Source organism: Pezoporus wallicus, unplaced genomic scaffold (assembly GCF_028554395.1).
Source record: "Pezoporus wallicus isolate ANWC-B61680 ecotype Strahan unplaced genomic scaffold, APGP_CSIRO_Pwel_v1 contig_7011, whole genome shotgun sequence".
Classification (NCBI taxonomy): domain Eukaryota; kingdom Metazoa; phylum Chordata; class Aves; order Psittaciformes; family Psittacidae; genus Pezoporus; species Pezoporus wallicus.
In genome coordinates, this window is record NW_026638234.1 from 2,759,038 (window position 1) to 2,775,313 (window position 16,276).

The 16,276-nt window shown below is 46.2% G+C and overlaps 1 protein-coding gene across 6 annotated transcripts in view; it reads left to right on the plus strand.

Annotated features, from left to right (window-relative positions):
* The window catches only part of TIAM1 (TIAM Rac1 associated GEF 1), a 192,936-nt gene that overhangs the window by 55,263 nt on the left and 121,397 nt on the right, over positions 1–16,276 (plus strand). For 4 of the 6 annotated variants that reach the window (XM_057410172.1, XM_057410178.1, XM_057410171.1 and 1 more), the window contains one exon: positions 4,759–4,818. The exons of the other annotated variants lie outside the window; for them this stretch is intronic. The gene's annotated coding sequence lies outside the window, so the exon portion shown is untranslated. The remainder of the gene's footprint in view (positions 1–4,758; positions 4,819–16,276) is intronic. 6 annotated transcript variants of the gene reach the window in all.

Below are 16,276 nucleotides of genomic sequence, written 5' to 3' on the forward strand. Positions count from 1 at the left end.
ATCCCAACTTCTATGTTAAATACGTATTATTGATGCTGTGGTTTTAAGCAAGCTAAACTTAGACGATGTCAGAACTGAGATTGTCTGCCTAATCTTAACTTGTTCACTTTACATTTGAGCGTTTTGATGCATGGTTTAATTACAAGACACCTCCTGCATTGCCCGCAGCACCTCTGCTTCCTGGCAGGGCTGGCAGCAGCGCACAAAATGAGGGGCTGCCTCCAACCCTGGTTTTGTTGCAAGAAGGACTTGATGATGGGGAAGAAGGCAGGCTTCTTGTTGCTGTTACTTTATAGTTTGGAAAATCTGGGGTCTGCTTCTCCTGGGGACTTGTTGGCTTGAATGGATTAAAGTCTGGGCTCAGTCTGGCTCATGGTCTGCTTGTCAGTCACTTGTTCTCTTCAGCCCCTATCCAGGTGAGGGAGAGAGGTGCCCCATGTCAGGGGGAGCTGGTTTTGTGGCAGATGTCTGTGGCAGGGCAAGGGCTGGCTTCTGTGGAGCAGGAGAAGGATTTTGGCATGTGTGCTTATGAGAGCCACCAGTGTTTCGTGTGAGTGTGCCCAAGGAGCTGGTGTGCACTGAGTGTGTGGCGACTGATGCACTCCAAAGCTGCTGCGGACCTGAATGCTGGACCGAGGCCAGCACAGCCTCTCCCTGGGGCTTTCCGCACCCCTCCGGAGGTGGTGGGAAATGGGGGAAGTGATGACCTGGCCCTGGGTATCGATGCAGATTTTAATCGAGCAGAGCGACAGTTCTGCCTGTCATTAGGATTCATGCCAGCAGGTTTGAAGACTTCCAAGCTGATATCCTTTGTGCATGTGTAGTAATGCAGATAAAATTTCCCACAAAGGTTGCTGAAGTACTGCTAGTCCTGCCTGAACTCCTAATAGACACAGTCCCTCTCCTGCCAAGTCCTCCTTGCTTCACAGTGTGTGTGGGACATCCTATTTTTAGCTGAGTTTCTGCCTGTTTACAGGGAAAGCATTTCTTTATTGAAAACCTGGCTTGGCTGAGGGAGAGCAACAACCAGCACAAAATAAACAAGGCTTTTTGGTAAATGGCTGAATAACTTTGTCCTGGACCAGCAACCAGCGGGAGCCTCTCTTAGCTGACGTAAAGATGGATCAGGACCTGGGTTGAATATTAGAACCTGCTGCCTAATGACTGATGAGAATTATGCTCCAGTCTCTGATCCAGCCTGGCCTTCTTTTGCCCTGGGTGGCATGGTGGCAGGCAGGCTGTGATGAGAAGCCTGCCAGCTTTATTTCTAGTTCAGCTGAAAGGATTGCTACTGTTTCTTCCTTTTTGTTGTGGTTGCTAATCCTGCAGGCAAGCTGTTTGTTCTTGTGTGTTCTCAGCATTTGTTTTTCATAGAGTCGTATCATCAATGAATGGTTTGGGTCAGAACGGACTCAGTTCCAACCCACTGCCATGGGAAGGGGCACCTTTCACTAGACCAGGTTGCTCCAAGCCCCGTCCAACCTGGCCTTGAACACTGCCAGGGATGGGGCAACCACAGCTTCCCTGGGCAACCTATTCCAATATCTCACCACCCTTACAGGGATGAACTCCTCCCTCATATCTAACCTAAATCTCCCCTCTTTCAGTTTAAAGCCATTACCCCTTGTCCAGTCACTACATGTCCTTGTATAAAAAGATTTATTGTAGGCCCCGTTAGGTACTGCAAGCTGCCATAACGTCTCCCCAGAGCCTTCTGTTCTCCAGGCTGAACAAGCCCAACTCCCTTAGCCTGTCTTCATAAGAGAGGTGCTCCAGCCCTCTCATCATCTTCATGGGCCTCCTCTGGACTCACTCCAACAGCTCTACGTCCCTCTTGTGTGGGAGGCCCCAGACCTGAATGCAGCACTGCAGGTGGGGTCTCACAAGAGCAGAGTAAAGGGGGAGAATCATCTCCCTCAACCTGCTGGTCACGCTTCTTTTGATGCAGGCCAGGATTGGCTTTCTGGGCCATAAGCGCACACTGCTGGCTCATATTGAGCTTTTCATCAACCAGCACTCCCAAGTCCTTTTCATCAAGGCTGCTCTCAGTCTAGTCTCTGCCTTGGGATTGCCCTGACCCAGGTGTAGGACCTTGCATGTGGCCTTGTTGAGCTTCATGAGGCTGGCATTGGCCCACCTCTCCAGCCAGTCCAGGTCCCTCAGGATGGCATCCCTTCCCTCTAGCTTGTCGACCAAACCACACAGCTTGGTGTCATCAGCAAACTGGGTGAGGGAGCACACAATCCCACTACCCATTGACAAAGATGTTAAGCAGCACCAGCCCTAACACTGACCCCTAAGGAATACTGCTGAGGACAGAAATACACTGTTCTCTACTTTGACATTGAGCTGTTGACCGCAACTCTCTGTCTGCGGTCATCCAGCCAATTCCATATCCACGAAGTGGTCCATCCACCAAATCCATGCTTCCCCAGTTTAGAGACAAGGATGCCGTGTGGACAGTGTTAAATGCCTTGCACAAGTCCAGGCAGATGACATCAGTTGCTTTTCTTTTCTCTACCAGTGCTGTAACCCCATCAGAGAAAGCTACCAAATTTGTCAGGTACAATCTTGCCCTTAGTGAAGCCATACTGTAGTGATAGGAGAAGGGGTAACAGGTTAAAACTTAAACAGGGGAAGTTTAGATTGGATGTAAGGAGGAAATTCTTTCCTGTTAGGGTGGTGAGGCACTGGAATGGGTTGCCCAGGGAGGTTGTGAATGCTCCATCCCTGGCGGTGTTCAAGGCCAGGTTGGACGAGGCCTTGGGTGATATGGTTTAGCGTGAGGTGTCCCTGCCCATGGCAGGGGGGTTGGAACTTGATGGTCTTAAGGTCCTTTCCAACCCTAACTATTCTATGATTCTATGTTGGCTTGTCACCAATCACCCCTTTTTTGTCCATGTGGTGTTTCCATGAGGGTCTGCTCCATGATCTTGCCAGGCACTGAGGTGAGACTGACTGGCCTGTAGTTCCTGGGTCATCCTTTTTTTCCTTTTTAAAAATGGAGGGAAAAGTTCCCTCTTCCTATTAGTGGGAACTTCACCAGACTGCCACAACTTCTCAAATATGATGGACAGTGGCTTGGCCACTTCATCTGCTGGTTTCTTCAGGACCCACAGATGCATTTCATCAGGTCCCATGGACTTGTGCACCTTCACGTTCCTTAGATGGTCTCAAACCTGATCTTCTCCTACAGCAGGCAGTTCTTCATTTTCCCAGTCCTTGCCTTTGTCTTCTGTGAATTGGTGTGGCTGGAGCACTTGCCAATGAAGACCAAGACAAAAAAAATCTTTGAGTAACTCAGCCTTCTCTATGTCCTGGGTGATCAGGTCTCCCCTTTCCTTCTGGACAGGGCCCATATTTTCTGAGCAACCCTGAGCTGTTGCATGGGGCAGTGCAGCACGATTCAGGCCGTTTGCTCTTGGCAGCTCCTCGTCTCTTTTTCTCCTGCATTGCTGTTTTGACCACTGCTGGTATATTGTCAACTAGTGAAAGACCATTCACGTTGAATTATGGATGCATAAAACAGTGTCAGGCTTTTAATTGGGCAGCTATTCAGAAAGCAGGTGCTTCCTCTCAGGGTTTAAGTTACCAAACTCATCAGGGCATTTCAACTTCTTGCATTTTAAATTCCCTGATCCGAAAGAACAAAGTCATTTTCTCAGCTTTGGAGGCTGACATCTGCTTACAAGGATTAAGCGTGTTCCTGTAACAGCGGGCGCAGATTTTGTTTGTGGAAGGGTAGATATTGAAGAGAGTATTAAACCCTGGTACAGGTTCCTGGACTGGAATGGAAATTGCTTTGCAGGTTTGGAGGGAGGCACGTTGCAGCTTGCTTATTTATTTGGGAAATGTCTGATGATGTTACATCATCTGCAGCACTTAGAGCCTGCAAGAGTTCTGAAAGGCCTCGGTGCATTGTGGTGGGTCGAACCGCAGCAGGAAGCTCTCTTCTTCCTTTTTTTTTTTATTGTGGTTATACAACCATTTTAAATAATGAGCCATCATCAGCAAACTCTCTCCCTCCCACAAACCCATGTTTTGAGGTGATGTGAAGACAGTTGGTCAGGAAGAAGGGCCATAGAAAATCTCAGTTGGATTGTTCTCAGGGTGTCATTAATCGACTCACGTTTCCAGTCTCTGAACATCACGCAGTAGTGATATTTGCTGGGGATGTGTGACCTTTTGTTGCTTAGTTGGATGGGCATTCTAGAGTTTTAGTTTTTAAAAGCATTCTGTTCTACTATCTTAAAACCTGTTTATCATTTTGCGAGACCCAGACTAAACCAAGTTTGGCCCCCAAGCATAATTCTGCTGACAGCATGCAACTGGGAGCCAAGCTTTTCATAAAATTTAAGATCAATAGAAATGGTACAATTAGCTAAGCCCAAGTCCAGTGGAAAGAGTTGCTTTTAAACAAATAAATGTTCCCTGCAGGACTGGCAGCCCCAGATAATGCAGCCCAGAGTGCCTGGAGCTGACCAGCTGCAAACCAAAGGGAAACGGACTTAATTGGGTTTTGTGGCTCTGGCAAGATATAAACAGCAGCAAATAGTGAGAAGCAAGTTGGATTTGAATTGTTTTCTCCCTACATTAATAGGTCGAGGTGATGTTAGTAATAAAAGTCTGGCCAGCTCTTTGGCTGCCAGTTTGGCAGAGGGCTGTTGCAGGTAATGAGGGTCACGCAGATTAACACCAGCTGTATGCATCTGGCTTGATGTTTGAAGTTGACCTGTTAATCTTTCTGTTCCATTCCAGAAGCTACGAGGGACAACAAATGCTTTCCTACCTTCCTACTTACTTCTGTAACGCCCTCATGTGAGTAACAACCATCACAGTTTTGGTAAAGACTTTTATTGTTGTATCTGTTTGCAGTTCCTGCCCACCCTCCTCCTGCTCTGCTTACTTGTCCTTTCCTTTCTCTGTCCTAGGGCAATGCTCCGTTCCCTGCAGAAGAGAACGCATGGTCTCTTAGAAATAAAAATGTTTAAGGCTTCTTTGAAGCACACAATGTAATACATAGTGAAATGTTTATCTGAAAAACTGGGTCAGCAGCTGCATGTTTTATCAAAGAAAGTATATTCAGAAATGTTTATAGAAACATGACAGCACTAAATCTGGGTAGTTGGTCACTAATCTTTGCAAAGATATGAAACTGATTACATAAAAAAAAATTCTCCCGAGGCACCCTGTTACTTATAGTATATGTATGACCCAGGCTTTGAAAGACTCCTCTCCTGCCCTTATTCTTCTTCACACTTTGCCATGTGGTCACTCCAAATCACTGCCAGCTGGCCTATTTGTCATGTGTGTTTGTTTGTGCTGCTTCTAATTTTTGACCTTTCAAAGAGACAGACAAAATCTGTGGTTTATGCAAATCTTCGAATTTGCAGCCAGCCTAATAGTGGGAAGGAAAAATACAGGGAGTTTAAACAGCAGAAGGGAACAGATTCTGTTCTTTAGTGCCTCACTATTGACCACAGAACCTAGCATACCTATAAACGAGTTGAAGTCTTGCGTGTTGTGTTTGAGGTTTTCTTACCTCCATGTGGCCTTCTATCTACCCTTATTTCAGACATCAGGTTAGGTTCCTTCTGATGTGTTTTCAGCTTGCCGAATATGATTTGTTCTGTTTGTTCCAGGGTCAATTGTTTTGTTTTGTTTTTTTTTCAACTGAGTGGTTTTGTAGTGTGATACCTTAATAGAGACGAAAACAGAACAAAAAAATGGATTTTAAAACATGTCAGTGCTGTAGAGAAAGAAGGATGAAACTGAAAGAGTGATATATCATCAAACTGAATGCACCAGTGTGCGAGTACGTGGCAGAATAGTCAGTTTGCAGAAAATGATAGTGAATTTGGGTGATATTTCCAGTTTCCCTAGAGTGAAAGCACATACAGTTTACAATGGATAATGAAATATTATGGGTTTTATGTCTAATATGTTAATTCTGCCAGTGCAGTAATCCCGAGGTTCCAATCCACCACAAGGCTGACATTTATGTAATAGAGAATCAGAGATATTTACTGAGAATATAGACTGAGAGTGCATCTTAAAAAAAGAGAAAAATGTGAAAGGTCTCCACTCTCTTCCCTTCTCTCCCATTCCATTGTATCAAATATTGACTAATGTCAATAGGAGCTGTTGCTCCTTTCACAGGTGATCCACAAGTTAATTCCTCCTTTTTTTTGTGTGTGTGTGGGGGAAGAGGAATATCATCTGTGATGTTTTTGTGCTGTGCTTGTATATGGCTTGGGTTTTGCAAGAGCAAGTCTTCAATACTTCCAGCTTGGGACATCGTGCCTTGTCACACAACTGTATTGCCAGGGTGGTTTTGAATCAGACCAAGGTACTGATCCAGTACGTAGACTGTGTATTGCTCACTCAGTTTGCTGTAAGCCAGCCCCCTTTCTGTGCTTCACTGCCGAGCGGTAGAGGCATGGCTCTGAGCTTGAGCTATCCTTTTCATCAAGGCCATGTGTTCCTCCTCCCCTCCTTGCAGTGGCACTGGTGCTTTCCTCATTGCAAGTTCAGGGTGCCAAAATGGCCAGAAAATATGAATGTGGGGTTTTTGGCCAGCTGTGTTTTGTGAACCAGGGTGCTAAAAGAGGGCTGGTGGCTTATTGGAGGTGGAAACGCATAGGCAGGACACGGCAACCCTGATGTGCAGTAGTTTAAGTGGGGCAAGGAGGAGCAGGGATGGAGGCAATGTTGGCCCAGGATGCTGTTAGCCAACTCAGTGCCTGTTCGGGTAAAGATGTGTCACCATTCATACCTCTAAGCTTGATGATCAGTTTTTGGCAGGTACTGGAGCTCTGGTTAAAACCAAGGGTGAGTTTAATGTGTCTGAAGTCAGTCCTGTGGCTAAGTCTTTTGCTGAGGAATGATGGTCTGTTTCCAGGGCTGACTGAAAGACTTTGCTGCATGTTGCTTAATGAGAGCAAAAAGAAGAAGTGGAGGTCATGGACAATCTATGGAACACAGCTTCAACAGCATTTCCTATTGTGCAGAGCCATTTTTTCCTTAGATCATCAGCAATGTCACTTGGAAGCTTTGACATAGAGGGGAAAACCTCTCTTGCAGGCTGGTGCTTCCTACCACCATCTGCAGTCTTACCTTGCCAATGCTTTAGGACAATTTATTCTAGCGCTGAGAAGCCGACCACTTCCCAGTGCTTTTGGACTCTGCTGAAAGTTGATTGAAGAGAGGGACAGTTTAATGAAACATCCTGCAAAACTCAGACCTCTCCACAATATGCTTTGGACCAGTCCCTCCTGATTCTCCTGGTGTTACCTGGAGGTTTCAAGCACTGAGCCTATCACAAGCCCCTCCTGCATGTGAGGGGCTGCTACTTGTTCTGTGGCACTCACATCGTCTGCCTGCTTCTAACATGAGTGTCTCTGTGAGTGCTTTAGCGCATCCTGCTTCTGAACTGTGCATCTGCCTGCAGTGAGTAATTTCTCAAGTGTTGTTACTGTGTGAATGTGCAATGACTAGGAGGTCTGCCCCTCCATTTCCTTCTTCTGGAGCATGGACAGCTGTCGCTCCCTGCTCTTTGGTCTCTGTCTTTCTGCATCATTTGACTGTGTCATTTTTGAGGAGGTTTGAGGAGAAAGGAGGTGTCTTGGAACCTGTTTAAGTCTCTCATGGCCTCAATAAGCCATGTCATTAGGATTCTTCATTCTAAACCCCAGTCACAGAGAGATATCCTTGATTATCCTTCCTTCCCTGCTATGGGGTTGTGCTTTCTTTGCTGTGGATTTCAGAGCTTCTTTACCTGTGTCCTGCAAAATGATGTCCCAGGAGATACCTCCCTTAAGGACCAGCCAGACATCCATGCTTAGAGTGGGGTGAAGAGTGAAGAAGATGAGGCAACTCCCTGGAGAAGCTCTGGATCACCTGTGCTGTAGGATCATCTAAGAGAGACCTGAGGCCTTCTTTGTTTTTTATTCTGCTTTTGCAGGAGTCGCTCCAGGACTTTCATCTATGACTGATGTGGGAGGCTCCCTTTTCCTGCAGCCAACCATGTCATTAGAATGGGTGGGGGGATTGATGCTCACACTGTCTGTGCTGGCCCAGCTTCAGCTGGCCTGACCTAAGCTGGCCTCCAAATAACTCAGCTGGTTTTTGCAGAACCCAAGATGTGGAACATGGTTATTTAAGTTTGAAGAGTTCCCTTATCTCCTGAGTGCGGCTACAGCGGGGGAAGTTATAAAAGCAATTTCTTCAAGTTACAGAGTGCAGCATTCCTAACATACTTAAGCATGCAATCTCTGATTAGTGGTTTTGTGCAATTAATGCATCTGAACTATTTCATTGCTCTACAACATATTTCTCTGGCATTGCCCTATTTACTGCCACTTTAATACATAGCCATTGTTGGTTATACCGTGCAGCTATCCCACTGTGTGTTGATCATAGGGTTTCTTGTGTGTGTGTAGGAATAGAACAGGGGAGAAATAACTTTGATCACATGGACTTAGGCAGAGAAGGGTCTGCTCTGATATACTGATGTCTCTTAGAGCTTCTTACAGTTGGAACAGTGACAGCAGGCAGCATTGGAGTATGCCTCCCAAATGTTGTGTTTAATCACAAATCAGGCTTTAATGTTCAAGTAACAGATGAATACTGAAAAGCTTCATAAGAAATAAAAGGAACAGGAAGGACTTTAAAGGAGGGGAAAGTACAGATGTGGAAAATTAATCACCAGTTCTAGAACTATCATGATCTTCAGAGTACATACAAGGCTTTTGCCAGTAAAAGAGACCAGGTCTCTGCCCTTGAGCAGTAAATCTGAGCTGTTTGTCTTAGGGATCACTCAGAGAAATAATGCATCTCTGAGTGTTCAAAACCACATTTGTGCAGGTATAAAGGCAATGGCAGTAGAAGCTTCAGGCTCAGGTCAGACCTTAATGCAGGTCTTCCAAAGGTGAGCCTGTAACACCATGAATGCGTACCAAGGTATGTATTGTGTCTCAGAATTGCCACTGGTTTGCAAATATTCAGGAATGGGCTCACAAACCAGGGCCATTGGGTATCACAAACCATATATTCTATGTCTGCTTTGTCTGTAATGAGCTGTGGTCTTCTTCCAAATAGTAATTTAGAACAACATTTAGAGATACTTTATTTTCTTCTAAATTTACTGATGTCAAAGATTTCAGACTGCAATTCAGAGAAGATACTTCCAGTTGCTTCATGCTTTCCTCCTGCTCTTGTTCTGCATCTCCTTTCCCTGCCTGCTAACCATGAAAAAGAGCCAGCTTTTAAACAGCATTTCCTGGTCATGCTTCTCAGTTTCTTGTTCCCTTAATAAAGGGAGTCTGAACAATTTCCTGTAATTTTAATGCTTTTCAGAGCAAAATGCACCAGTGGCATTTCTCAGTACTGTCCTATCTTAGCATGCCTATGCCACACTTTGCTTTTGGCCTCCAAGCTATATCCAGAAATACCTGAATTTGTTCAGTTGTAGGTTGTGAATGAGGCTGTAGATAGAGGTGTGCTCTGCAGAATGCTATGGACTCACAGTATCCTGCTGCCACTGGGTAGTACTATAAAGCCCTATTGGAAGTCAGTGGTTTTCAGGTTTGCTGGTGAAACCACTTCCATGAGTGCCTCTGCCATTTCGGCCCTTGCTGTCATATGGTTTAACAGAGACCTGTTTGTTTAAATGTGTTTTCAGCTCTGCATGACTGAAAAGGCTTGGGGGTGCTGTGGTGGCCCTAAAGCTATGTACCTAGGTTGGTAGGCACATATCGCAGGCAGTGTGGAAGGAGGCAGGATTCAGCCACTCCAGTCATGGATATGGCTTGGCTGGATCAAACTATTCCATGAACCGTGAAGAGGCTGCAAGGCTGGTGGACCCAATGCTCATCTCCTCTTGATGTGGAGTTTTGCCTTCTCTGCCAGGCATGGTCTTGGGCATTTGATTGATAAGTGTTTGGAGAGTGTCCCTGAGGCTGGGGTCAATGCATCAGAGTCTCTCAGGTGTGAAGGGATGTGTGGGGGTCTCCAGTCCAGCCCTTTGCCCAAAGCAGGGCCAGTTCTGGGATCAGACTAGGGTGCTCAGGGCTTTTCACCTTGTTCTTGGAAACCTCCAAGGGTGAAGCCTGAACAGCCTCACTGGAAAACGTGATCCCATTTCACTTTTCACCTTGAGCATCTTCATGGTGAAGATCTCCATATATCCTGACAGAACTGCTGGTGATTCAGTTTGTGTTACGCAGTGTACCCAGACTTGGCATGGGCACCACCAATATGGATGCTTGACAGAGACCGTAGATGGATACAAACTGTGTCTTGAAATTAAAGGGTTGTTTATTGTTAGGAGCACAGCATAGGCAAAAGTAGATGGAAATATAGATGGAATATGAGAAGCTGTGTTATGGCAGTGAATGAGTGGAGTATAAGCAGGAAAAGTAGAACACCAGCATACATTTTCTGTAAAATCTTTCAATTAAATAACTCTATGTGTGTTTTTAAAAGGGAAAAAAGAAATCTGGCTAGAACAATTTAATGGAAAAGGAGAAGAAGGAAAGCACTGAGATACAAAACAGACATCCCTATCTCCTTCAGTCTCTGTGAGACCTCCGAGGGATGGCAAGTCCAGTTGTGCCAGCCCTCTCCGCCAGCTGTAGAGTTTATAGCCTTGAGTCATCCTGTGGAGGTCAGTGATGATGGCTATCTGGGCAGAACCTGAAGTTAAGGTCTCTGCTTATGTTGGAGGGCTTTGGGTTAGGCTGCGAGTGAGTGGTGTTAAGTTGGGACCCCTGGGAGGGAGGTATTAACTGAGCAGTGTGATTCCCATGTCGTGCTCTGGTCTGGGGAGGCTGAAACCAGTCTGGGGCTTCTTTTCATTGAGGTGAATTTTTTAACATCTGCCTGTAAAAATTTATAAAAAAGAGAAGAAATGAATTTGAGCTTGTTTTCTGAAAGTGAGAGCACATCCAGTCAACCAGCATCTTCTGTTGTTATGCAGCATGACTAAAATAGATCCAGGTCTGACTACTTTCTTAACATGCATCCATCAGAAAGTAATTAGCAGCAGTTTATGCTTCTCTACTGTCTCTTTCTGTGAAGGTCTCAGAGTACTTCATGGGGAGGACCAGCTGATGGGAAATTGGGCCTGCCCAGTGGTCCAATTTGCAGTGTGGCTGGTGGTGGGAAGGCAGCATGAGGGCTTGCAGCAGGAGATATCTGAGCCAGTCTCATTCCCAAAGTCTGCTTTGGGCTGTGCAGGTAGCTATGCAAGAGCATCCTTGATTACAGTGTATGCTTTTGTGAAGAGTTCAGAGAAGCAGGGTGCATGTGTCACCTCCGTTACTCTTCATTCTCCTGCCCATCCTGTTGGCTGGATTGCTCCCTTCCCTGACTTGTCCTCTCCTATCGCTTGACAGTGAGCTGTTGAGAAAGTGACTTGGCCTTAGATATGCCAATCAGCCCTGCACTGCATGGGTGGAAGTGGCATTGCCAAAAGGGTGGTGTGTGGATGGCATTGATGCTGCCTTGGTCTTCTTCAATAAAAAGCTCAGTGAGGGAAGGAGCAAGGACACTTGTGGTAGTCTGTTTGCTCCAGTGAAAGGTGAGAGTTGGATGCACAAGGAAGCACTGTCCAGACAGAAGAATTACTGGAAGAGTGCTTTGTGTTGTGCCAGTGGACTTAGCAGATGTTTATAGTCCATGCTTGAAGCAGCCATCCTCAGTTTGCTAAGTCTGAGCCATGGGCTGCCGTCTCCATGAGAAGGGAGATGCTGGGACAGGTATCTTCTGTCCTCTCACTGCTCATGTGAAAACAGATCAGGTGCTCTGGCTAACTTAATATGAGGGTGTTTTGAGTCAGTTTTTCACCCTGGGTGATCAGCACCTGGATCAGGTGTTAGTGACAGGGGACCGGGGCGTCTGTTGTAATCCTGCCTCTGCTCAAGGACTGTGGAGCAAACCACTCACTTTCCATTTGGCCGTGCAGAAGATCAGGATAATACTGCCTCACAGGGATATCATGAAAGTTAATTTGATAATTATTTATAAAGCACATTGGAGTGCTGCTTCAGTTTTACACAGTGTTATAACATCTAATTAGTAAATCTTTATGATACTTCATTTTCTTTCTGCTACAAATATTGGCCTAATATAGGGACAACTCTGCCTGTGCTAGTCATCTCAGTGACTCAGAGGGAATAAGCAAGCTGAATTTAGTTTGTAAATGTTCTCTACACCCCCACCATCCATCTTACCCATAAAAACAACCTCTCCTTTGGCAACCTGCTGCCTGGCCAGTGTCCTTTGGTGGATCACCACCTGGGGAGAAGTCATTCCTTGAATGGAAATATCAGCCCTCCAGCAACCTACTTGCTTTTCATGTGATTTCTCATCCTTCCCCAGCCTTGTGGCTCTGGACCTTTTCTTGCTGGGTTTGGGCAGGCAAGGGATGACAGGAGGGAAAGGAGGAGCTGCCGCGGGAAGATCTCTGCCCTCTCTTTCAGTGGGATCTTGACTAAGAGCTGGGATAACAGGATGCAATATTGGATTTTCTCTTTTCTCCTCCAAGCTCTTTTTTCTTTCTTTCTTCCTTCCTTTGCAGTGTTTATCCCTTATCATGCTGTTGTGTTTCATATTGTGTGCAACATCTTGCCTCCACTTTGGCCAGTGTTGTTAATGAGATTTCATACAGCAGTGTGTTGTTTTTTCTACTCAGAGTAAGTCATGCTCAGATTGCTTTGCTGTACGTCACACACTGCTGGTTTTGCCTAGCTTTGAGGGGCTTCAGGCTCTTTTGAAGGTGTGAATATCCCATGTGTTTAATACTTCAATGTGGTGAAATTGAAATCTTGTGATACCTATTTTTAGTGTTGAGAAATTTTGACAACTAATGTAAACCTACGTTATCCATCACTTGACAGCATCATCACCAGCGTACAGCTTGTCACTCTCATTTTGAGCTGTTTTTTCCAATGAAATTAAAACTGTTGGCAGGGATGTGGTGGAAGCATGTCAGAATGCAGCATGAAAATGACAGCAGCTACTGCCTAGTTTCTTTCAAAGAACCGAGAGGAGGTGTTTAGATAAGAGGTCCTGAATAAAGTGTTCCTGAGCCTTTTCTTCAAAAAAGGAAATGATCCTACTTTTGTTGAACTCTGGCTTGTTGCACCATGCGGTACTTGTGGTAAGGACCAAACGGGCTCATGGGTGCTGTTGCGAGGCTTGTGCAATGCTGGATGTTGCAGTGGTACCTGCTTCACTGCTTAAGGGGGGAGCTGGGCTGGAGGCATTGTGTACAGCCAGGCGGTGTTGGGCACTCTGTCTTGGTTCTGGGGAGGTGCAGAAGCTTGTGGGGACTCCAGGTACGTGTGTGCACACGTGCTAGCGTGCGTGTCTGGAAGAGCTCACCCACTGAGGATATTTTCTTGAGGCTAGATGACTAGAAGCTAGCCTCTTCTACAGATATTAATCCTATATACACAGAGGTGCGTATTGTACCCACAGGCACCTGGACTGTCTCAGTAAAGAGACAAGAAGCCCTGCCTTTGCCCGTGAAGTTATGCATGCTGAGTGTGAGCAAAGTGCCCACATCCATGTGAGAACTGCCAGCCACAAGCAGCACAATGAAATACAAACCTTAAATTTTAACTTGTGTTTGCTCCAGAGGCGGTTCATGTCACTTGTCATTTGTCTTGGTTTCACAGGCAAGGGTGCTGGCTCATCGCCAGCATCCACTCCCCATAGCTCTTAGAAACCTTTTTCAAGTACCCTTTGCAATGCAACAGCAGGGGTCAGTTTTTCTGTGAGTTGATATATCTGCTGACCTGTCCAAAGGGGAAAAGCCCCAGCCCTGTAGTTCATTACCTTACTTTTGTAGAGGCTGAAAGGGAGCTATTTGTGGCTGAACAATACTTAACCTTTCACAGCTCCCTTCCTAAATCCAAATAGAACCGTGAGGCTGAGAAAATCTTTCTGATAAGAGGGAGAATGAATACATTCAATCTAGCATAATTTTTTATGGTGATAACGTTCTTCAATTGTCAAGGGTTGGTTTGCAGGCTTTCATTGAATAACGTGAAGGCAGGCAGTGTTAAATGTCAATTTCAGGGGGTAGAAGTGATTCTGATGGTGGTGTGGTGATTTTCCACCAGTGCCCTCTTGTGAGCTTCTACATCATAGAGATCCAGTCTAAAAACTGAGACGTAAAAAAATGAATGCAGTCTAAGTGAACTTTCCTCCTCAGTTTATCATTGAATATAAGATGGCTCGAGTCAAACAGTGTCCCCACCTACACAGAGATAGCCCTTTGCTTTAGCAGTATTCTTGGTCACAGCCCCTCCTGTCAGATGCTGAGGTGCACAGGCACAAGTGTGGATGTTGCTCCCAGGGAAGGGGTACCAGGGTGAAAGCCAGTGCATGGCTTGGACACATCATCCTCAGTGATCTGTAAGGGCTGGCTTGAACTTTGAAGCCCAGGTCACATTTGTAGGGCTGCAGTTTACAGTGTTATGTGAAAAAGAGGTATAATGTCGCAGTAACGTGCACCAGGGTGCCTGCCTTAGCCACCACATTGGTCTGTGGTTATGGGATGTCTGGAGTAACACCGAAACTGGTGTTAGGCATCAGCACCTTGATGTTCCCCTGGGGTCATTCCTGGCAGATGATAAGTATCTGGTGGGCCCTGTGTCATGTCCTGAAACATGACTGACCACAGCAGGAGGTAATCATGGTGGCTGGGACCATTAGCAGCTCCACCATGGCTATAAGGACTTGAAGAAACACCTGAGTGGCTCCAGTTGTCTGGAGGATCAAGACAGGACGCTTCTTCAAGGCCATCTGTTTGTGCAGGTGGAAAATGAGACAGATACAATCATGAATTTTTGAAGCACCTTGGCTTTGTAAAGTAAGCCGTAGTCAGAGATACGGTCTGTGTAGCCCTGTGCAAGCGTGGCTGATCCTCTTCGTATCTTACCTTGCTGCTGTGCTAGGGGTGAGTCACTGTACTGAAGTGACTCCCATTTTTCTGCCCAAAGTGATAATCCATTGTTAAAATGATATTAACTCATATGTGCTAATTAGCAGGTGTGCCTGGGTGTGAGAAGCCCGGCATGTTAATTAGGGTTGATAAATACACCTTTATATAGGATACAGACTTGGCTTGTGTCTGATGGGAGCCCCTCTCTCCTCCTTTCACCACTGAGAAGGTGCTGTCCTGCAAGTGGATCATGCTATGCTGGAGGACCTTTCTCCTCAGGGCTCTTTGGTGGGATCTCCACATCTCAGCTGGGTGTTTGGGTGAGCCCATGGACTCCCTGGAGGGTTGCTGGGATTTGTCCTACTGATGTTGGAAGAAAAAGGGTCTTTTCCCAGTGGTATCGTCTTTACTCAGCTGAGACGGGGAGAGTAAATTTATGCCCTCAACCTCAAGGTTTAGCTGATGGCCACTTCTTCAAGCTCCTGGAGGCTGTCCAGCTTAGTTGTTGGCTGGCCTGGCTGTCTCCAGCCCATTTTGGGCTGGATATGCTAGGTTGTCTCAAAACAGGTTTCGGTAGGTCTTTGCTGATCACTTAGCGCAGGAGAGCATTAAGATTTATGTAAGTTGGCTCATGCGCCTTCAGAGGAAGCCCACATCAAAAGGCGTGTATCCAAATGCGTCAGCCTAGCTGGGGTGACAGGGCCAGGGCCTGGAAATGCCTGTTCTCCTGACAAGCCATGGCACTGCGCTGAATGGCTCTTGGAGAGGCTGTTGTCAGCCTTCCCCGAGTGGCCATGGACACCTGCTCTCTGCAGCTTGCCTGACACAGCCAGGCTTCCCTGAAGGCCATCGTCCCATTCCTCAGTGAGCTTTGGAGTCTGGGTAACATGTGTCTGGGGAGAGGCTTCCCTTGCCCCTCCCTCCAGCCCCTCCTCAGGACTGCAGCCACAACCGTATCAACCAAATCAAATGCTGTACCTACAACAAACCTTAACTATGTGATTGCACCTGTAATTCTGTGCATCTCTCCAGTACATCAGTCTTGCTATTTATTACTTGCTGTTTCTTATTCAGTGCTACAGGTCACAGTGGGAAGGGGAAGTCACTGCTTTTCTTTCATCCATCTGCACTGATTTAAAATCCACCAGTGGCCGGCCAGACTAACCTGGGACTTGCTGATTTATGACTTAGTTGTCTGAAGCTTTCTGAAAGCAGCTCTTACAGGGACCGAGGCACACATAGTTCATGTTTTCCTGTGAGTCCTGGCTATGCCAAGGGTCTGCTATAGGTAGCAGTGAACCAGCAGGAAAAGGTGCCCCAAAG